Genomic DNA, 7,124 nt, shown 5'->3' with positions numbered 1-7,124 from the left:
CAATTCTTAAAAAAGTCTGTGTTAATTACGGGTTAAAGAAAATGTAGTGTAAAAAAAAAAACATTTGCGACTTAATATATTTCTCTTTTAATTGAGAAATGAAAGGATGGTACAATATTATAAAATATGTTCGGTAATTTAACAACAGGATGAGATTTTGAGCGAAATTTACTCACTCTGAAAGAAAATTCCTTTTCTTGTAGTCATCTCTTCATTCACTCCAAAGCAGCCACTGGTCCAAGCCTGATATGTAGCAGCCATGTTTGGAAGATCAGGCGATTCTGCAGAGAAATGAAAGGATGTCATAAACCTAAATTACGAAGTAACAGGCATCAGCGTATGTTCGTTGCGTTTTTGTTTTCTATGGTATAATGCCTACATTGTAAGAAGTTGTTTGAAATTTGTCATTTCAATGTCATAATAGACCTGCTCATAGTACAGTACCTATTGCGTTACTCATACATCTTGAATTTTTCAATTTTTAAGAAAGTTTGTGTTAATTACAGGTTAAAGAAAATGTAGTGTGAAGGAGAAAAAAATATTTGCGACTTAATATACTTTTCTTTCAATTGAGAAACGAGAGGGTGGTACAATATTATAAAATATGTTCGGTAATTTAACAACAGGATGAGATTTTGAGTGAAATTTACTCACTCTGAAAGAGAAAATCCCATTTCTTGGCATGCCACCTCTTCATTCACTCCAAAGCAGCCACTGGTTCAGGCCTGAGATGTAGCAGCCATGTTTGGGACATCAGATGATTCTGCAGAAAAATGAAAGGGTGTCATAAACCTAAATTACGAAGTAACAGGTTGATGCATATGTTCGTTGCGTTTTTATTTTCCAGGACAATAATGCCTACTTTGTAAAAAAATTTGTCATTTTAATATCATAGTAGGTACTCATAGTACGGTACTGTTACTGATACGTTTAGAATTTTTCAATTTTTAAGAAAGTTTGTGTTAATTACGGGCTAAAGAAAATGTAGTACTCGTTTATCAACTGTCCAAAGACAGGTCTGAACTTTACAACTGATACCAAGAAGGCATCACTTATGAGGCAACTAGGCCAGGAGAATATTGGGTAGGGTGACCAGTTCCTTTCCTCTCCATTGCAAACATACTTGACCAGCTACATATTACACTAGTCAAGCTTCAGATCCATAGAAACAATATGTTCTTCCTCTGACATACACTGTCAAGTTAGATGTACTTACATATCAGCCAGAACCTCAATCAGAGGACTGAAAATGTAGTGTGAAGTAGAAAAAAAAAAGAGAAGAATATTTGCGATATAATATACTTCTTTCAATTTTATTTAACTTAGGAATAAAGGCACTAGAGGCCACAAAAACCATTTGTGCCATTTTCGGGGAGAATGCCATCGGAATATGTAAAGCAAGAAAATGATTTTCTCGTTTGAAAGAGAGTAATTTTGAATTGAATGTTCCTCCACGTTCAGAATGGACTTGATGAAAACGAAAAATACTTTAATTCATGATGATCCACGCCAATCCGGGGATTACCAATATTATGATCAGTTGCGACCAACCATTGGATAACATTTACATTCCATGGGCAAAGTTATAAAAATTGGGTGTATGGGTACAGTACCGTACATTGAGCAAAAACGACAAAATTCAGCATGTTACTATTTGTGCTTCTTTGCTTGATCGTAATCATTTAGCTCGTCAACATCGATATCCCCGATTGTCACTGGTGATGAAATACTGTGCTTTTACATAGACAAAGTAATGGCTTGGCCCGAACAGAAAGGAATTCCCCATGATAAAGGTAGTGTCCATCCACACAAGCTAATGTTGTGGATCTGGTGAGACAAAGGAGGAGTCATCTACAATGAAATGCGTAACCAACACTGCTGAGATTTACTGCCAGCAACTCAGTCACCATAGATCTCTGATCGTAGTCCATCAGAGTTTCATCTTTTCCGCTCTCTATGTAAAAAAAAAAAACTGGTTCGGGTTTCATAAAATAAAAGGCTGTGAATTTATGCATCAACCTAATAAAAATACTGAATACAAAGTTCTGAAAAAAATATGTTCAAGTATCAAACAGAATTTAATAAATTGTCGCAGTTTGTGAATCTATTTGTAACTGAAAAAGATGAGTGGTATTAGCATTTATACCGGTAGATTTATACGTGAGTTATGTACAGTGAAGATCCAAAAAACAACTCTTGGATTAGTAATAGAAGAGGGATATCATCCTCAGAGTGGACCAATGCCATAAAGATGTCCACAAACATCACAGCAGTACGATCAGTGCCAGGTCGTTCCTTTCAAGATCAAAAGTGTCGTCATCCAGGATGCAGTGAAGTAGAAACCCTTGGGCATGTTTTGGGTTATTGCCCTAAACGAGAACTACTGAGGAACAAACGCCACCATAAAGTGAGAAGCTCCATCGCAACCACTCTTCGGAAGGCAAAGTGGGAGGTTTACGAAGAAGTGCACTGCTTGGCTGAGAATGGGTCAATGAGAAGAGCAGACATTATAGCCATCGATCGCCAGAATCAAAGAAGCCTCATTCTTGACCCCACTGTCCGTTTTGAGAAGGATGATCAACAACCCAATAACATTAACAATGAAAAGAAGTCTATTTACAACCCATGTATTCCTCACTTCAATGATAGATACAAAATGAATATTAATACATGGGAAGTGAAAGGACTTCTTTTTGGCGCTAGGGAAACTTCATTTAAGTTAACCAAAACCATTCTCCTTTCTCTTAAATTTTCTAATGAGGACATTAACCAATATTTGGTTTAATGGGCGGTGGATACTCTACACTGACCAATTTGTCTAATGGTATTGAGAGATTCATTATCCATTTTACACAATCCCTTGTATAATACTATGTAATTTTTTTTTACTTCATTTCATTACTCAATGTATTTTCATCTCATGTTTCTCCGAAATCAAATAGTAATTTATTTTTAAATTTATCATTGTTCCATATTCTCTCCGCAAACATATTGTATTTTTAATTTAACCTCTGCTTTGTATTCTGGATCCTAGTGGTCAGCCGTAGATTTCGGCCAGATGTCCCAAATTGTGGAATTTGTGTGTAAGTTAGAAAAGCCGTTATCTTCATCACTGGATCCGAAAAACGTAATTCAATACCGATGGAAGATCTGGCCTTTTAAGAAAAAATATTTCTAGCATGACACAAAACTAGAACTGACGTCTAAGCGTACCTGTCTCCAAATTTTAGTAGGAACGAAACTTGAAATGCAATAATGAATTGCAAATGAACAAATGTGATTCAAATCAGACACCTGCGCAATTTCTCTAGCTATTATTAAATGCAATAATAAATTACCGTGGAAACCTGAAAACAGACCTTGAAATCTTACACCAAATCAGCACTTCACCTACTAGGCTGCAGAGAAACCCAACATGGCCGCCGTATGCTAACTTTGGACAAAATGTCGGTTTGCTCAAGGTCTATACTGAATGATCATTTATTTTTGACAAATTTACCTACTGATACACAAACAAACCTATTCTCACGATACAATTCAAGAAGTCATTTAGCAATTCCTAATTCCTGGCATTTGCTATTTGTAGGATAGGCCTATACTGAGCTATGGAAAATCTTAGCCTATCCCGGTTATTACAGTACCGGTATATGCTGTAGGTAATTATGACTGCTACAAAACTCAAAGATCTGCTTGATATATTGCGAATCTAATTTTATTATATCCGGAACTTAGGTTGCCATGGTATCAAACGTTACAAAAGCAATTTGGCTGTATGAAATAATACTTTATATTTTAGCGCGTGGGGATGTAACGCTAACTACGCCAGCAGCCATATTTGATAATTGGTTGAGCCCATTGGACAGACATCTTATTTGTGAAACCTGCTTTGAATCTCAATTTGCAGCAGTAATGCGTAGCTATAACTAAAATTGATATATTGCAAATTAATATTGCGTACTGCCAATTCCAAATACATCACGTTATGGTTAGTGAAACTCTCTCCAAAACGAAGTACCTATTTAGGCATACGCACCTGCCTACCTGCAAACAACCTACCCTTACGCGTCGCACACACCAGAAGAACTGGATAGCCTGGTCCCGATCTCGATCCCGAACATTAACAGGGTCGCCAACGGATACTACATAAAGATAAAATGTTGTTTAAACTTACTTCTTCTTCTTCTACAGGTGTTCCTCAACACAGCCATTTTGTAGCACATTGTAAAATCATTTGGATAACCTACAAATCACAGAGATCTAAGAATATGAACGCTGTGGTAACTATAATCTCATCCTCCCACCTCAAATTTAGGCAATGTTCTTTATATACCAGTACCGAAAATTAGCAAATTAATCACTTTCGAACATCATATTTCTCGCTGTGATGTCAATTTTTCAGGGATACAAACAGTGCAGAGGATATATTACATCAGTATACACTGCAGCCCGGTAGCACGTCTAATATATACAGTCACGAAACTCAATACATAGGAAATATGCATCCACAGATAGTTGCTAACCACTAGGATCGCTACCAACGCCTCATCAACAACAATGCGAACTAGTACCTGCACAGTCTATTGTTCCTAGTACCCTCATCAACTCAAGCTTCGTGATGTATATACTAGACTGTGCCGGTAGGGTGGATTACGTAACAATGAACCTCACCATTTACCGCGCTTAAGTTATCGAGATCGAGAACAATGGTGTGTTCCAGGTGTGATAACTCATTGACTAATTTTGTGCGATTTCCATTTTTTACTAGTCTCGGGGTGTATTTTTGGTTCAGGGAAAATACTCGTGTAAAAATGTATGTTTTCGTAGTAATAGTATATTACGATACAAGGTTGGGAAGTGCTTTTTACAAAATCGAGGAAAAGTTTGAAAAACGAGCAGAGCGAGTTTGTCAATTTTCGAGCTTTTATAATGCACTTCACAAACGTGTATTGTATAACATTTTTTGCACAATCGTATTTTAAAAATTCCAATATACTTTTCATTGAAAATTTAGAGCAATATTATTCCAAAGCCTTCGCAAAACTGCACTATAATGATAACTAAGTAACAATAAGTGCACTGTAATGGGCCTATTTCAGTATAGGATATGAAGAATGGTTTTCCTAGCAAGTTAGCAACAAGTTTCTGTGTGGAAATTCTAACTTTCAAGGCCTAACAATAATAGCTTTAAAGAAGAAGAAGAAAACACGATCATGCAAAAAAAAAAAAAAAAACTATTTTCCACTTCTAGTCTTTTATTACCGGTATATATCTGGTCCAGGGAAAATACTCGTGTAAAAATAGACTTTTTGTAAAACTGTTCTCCATTTCTACTAGTCTTTCGTCCCTCTTTTCTTTTTGCAGATGTTGACGTTTTTGGAGTGCATAATACAATTATGAGAAGAAGGCCAATAACAGGCCGAAACATGTTAACCAGGTACAGTAAAATTTAACACAAGAAAGACGTATAATACATAATCAAGATGTATAATTATGAGATTGATTTATTTTTTCCCCCTGATTTCAACACCTAAATGGGTTTACAGAGGTCAAGAAATGGAAAATGCAAAGTCTTCCAATTTAAACGAAATTTTATATCATATATACCAGTAATATTCACTCTAAGGTACGCACACCCTTATACACGTGGTTGTCTCAAGGGGTACGCATCTCACTAATTACATATGTAAAAATGCTCACATATTTATTTTATTATATCGGTATTTGTTGATAATTAATGCATTATATTATAATTTCCTTTCCAATATCAACTCTTATTTTTCCTTGCTTGAATACTATTTTACGTAAATCATTACTACTATTATTATTATTATTATTATTGCATCAATAACTACTGTATAATAATACTAATAATAATAATAATAAAAATAATAATAATGATTTCACAGAGATTTTCTCAGGGAAGCTCCAGTTCTGTAGCATCCCAACAAATCTACATAATCATCTCATCATGGGTGTAGTGTAGACCAGCCTCCTATGGCACACCCTGGGTAGCGACTCTCTTGCTAAATTGATGTACATAACTGGTTTCATATGAGTGAATGACGTAAGTCAAGTACCCGCCATTGGTTAAAAAAAAAATAATAATTTATTTTTAGTACAACAATCGTAGTCTTTTGTTAATTTTTATATAATTGCAATGCAGTTTGGGGGTATGCTAGCAAAAAAAAAGATTGAAGACCACTGGTACAGCCTATACCATAACACTCATGGGGTTCAGATTGGGAACAAGGAAATTGCCTGTGTATCGTCACCTGTCTTTGAAGGTCAAGTAAGTGAACATGAAATTACGTACATGAAATGGACGTCAGCACAACCTCAGACCATTGTGGATCATTCAATCAACACTAAGCAGGTGTATAATTACCAGGGAAAGGATTTATATGTAAATACATATTTACTTATAAAGCTAATATAATTTATATTTTGCATTATCTTTATGTTTCACAATGTGTAGGGTTGAAAAATCCTACTTTTATTTTCCATATTTTTCCATATTTTAGAGTTTAGTACATATTTTCGTTAATTTCCATATATTTTCCATATTTCATATAAAACAGTCCATATTATATTAGGTTTAACAATAAAACAAAACAAAATTCCATTAACTTTTAAAAATACATTTCAACAATAGAGATTTAAACACATGTTCAGTAATCCCTTTAACATCAGAGTTATTTGAAAATTAGCAGTCCTATCAACAATGGGAAAGTAAGTTACAAAACTGTATTAATTTAATTTAAAATTTTTAACAGACTTCAGTTGTGCAGCTCAACAGTTAAATGCCAGTCAGAGTACACATAGGTTCAGTTTTGTAAATCATACTATAAAGACGGTAAATATGCCAAAAGTACGTCATTCAGTCAATTTAAAATCAAAACTAACAAGTTACATTTCAGAATTTAAAGAAGATGGTTTATCAACTGACAATAAAATATTATTTTGTAATTTGTGTCAGTGTGCAGTATCATCTACACAAAAGTTCCTGGTGCAACAACACATTACAACTAGTAAACATCAGGCCAACAAACAACTAAATTCCAAGCAGAGACAATTGTTTTTAACACAACCAACAACATCGAATGTAAGATCTGAGTTTAACATCG

General features: G+C 34.8%; 1 long non-coding RNA gene across 7 annotated transcripts in view; it reads right to left on the bottom strand.

Annotated features, from left to right (window-relative positions):
- Positions 1-179: 179 nt before the first annotated feature.
- The window catches only part of LOC138714950 (uncharacterized), a 31,235-nt gene continuing 24,290 nt past the window's right edge, over positions 180-7,124 (bottom strand). For 5 of the 7 annotated variants that reach the window (XR_011336125.1, XR_011336128.1, XR_011336131.1 and 2 more), the window contains exons 2-3: positions 655-763; positions 180-281 (exon numbers count right to left, since the gene is read on the bottom strand). This is a non-coding gene — a long non-coding RNA (uncharacterized lncRNA). Of the gene's footprint in view, positions 282-654; positions 764-4,033; positions 5,281-7,124 lie in introns of those variants that run through there. The other 2 variants (XR_011336126.1, XR_011336129.1) reach the window with 2 other exon arrangements.

Source organism: Periplaneta americana, chromosome 15, assembly GCF_040183065.1.
Source record: "Periplaneta americana isolate PAMFEO1 chromosome 15, P.americana_PAMFEO1_priV1, whole genome shotgun sequence".
NCBI classification, from domain to species: Eukaryota; Metazoa; Arthropoda; class Insecta; order Blattodea; family Blattidae; genus Periplaneta; species Periplaneta americana.
The sequence above is the reverse complement of the archived record's forward strand: the minus strand, read 5'-3'. Positions and strand labels throughout refer to the sequence as shown.